The sequence below is a fragment of the Octopus bimaculoides genome, chromosome 21, assembly GCF_001194135.2.
Source record: "Octopus bimaculoides isolate UCB-OBI-ISO-001 chromosome 21, ASM119413v2, whole genome shotgun sequence".
Classification (NCBI taxonomy): Eukaryota; Metazoa; Mollusca; class Cephalopoda; order Octopoda; family Octopodidae; genus Octopus; species Octopus bimaculoides.
This window is the reverse complement of record NC_069001.1, coordinates 20,904,853-20,905,675: the sequence shown is the minus strand read 5'-3', so window position 1 is coordinate 20,905,675 and position 823 is coordinate 20,904,853.

The following is an 823-nucleotide window of genomic DNA, read 5'->3' as shown; positions in this document are numbered from 1 at the left end:
ATGTGTGTGTGTGTGTGTGTGTGTCTGTGTGTGTGTGTGTGTGTGTGTGTGTGTTCATACATGTGTATTTATAAATACACACACCTGTGTGTGTGAGTGTACATATATATATATATATATATATCTAATGGAATAATTACTATGAAGCATTGTGTAGAAAATTTTGTATAAAAGACCGTGCATAAAGCGAAGTAAATGCAAGGTAAATGACAAGAAAACAAATATGTAAATTAATGTAGACTTACCTTGTATTCAATATTTTGGGGGTGATAACCCCATTTTCAAGAAATTGGCGAATGTTGAAAATGAGGTTATCACCCCGAAATATTGAATACAAGTCTAAATTAATTCAAATATTTGTTTCCTTGTCATTTACCTTGCATTTACTTTGCATTGTTTTGGCCTTACACACGATCTATTATACAATATATATATGTATATGTATATATATATATATTTACACATACATACATATACATAAACACTTCCATACTTACATACATATATATGTGCAAATAGTTATACATATGTATATACTATATACACACACATATATATATGTATGTAAAAATATAGATACATATGTATATAATATATATAGATATACACATATATAATATATAAAAATATACATACATATCTATAATATATATAAATATACATACATATATATCTAAATATAATATATATGAATATACATATATATATCGTATATATAAATATAATATATATAAATATACTTACATATATATAATATATACATATATATATAATATATATATATACATACATATATATAAATTATACAAATATATGTAGTATA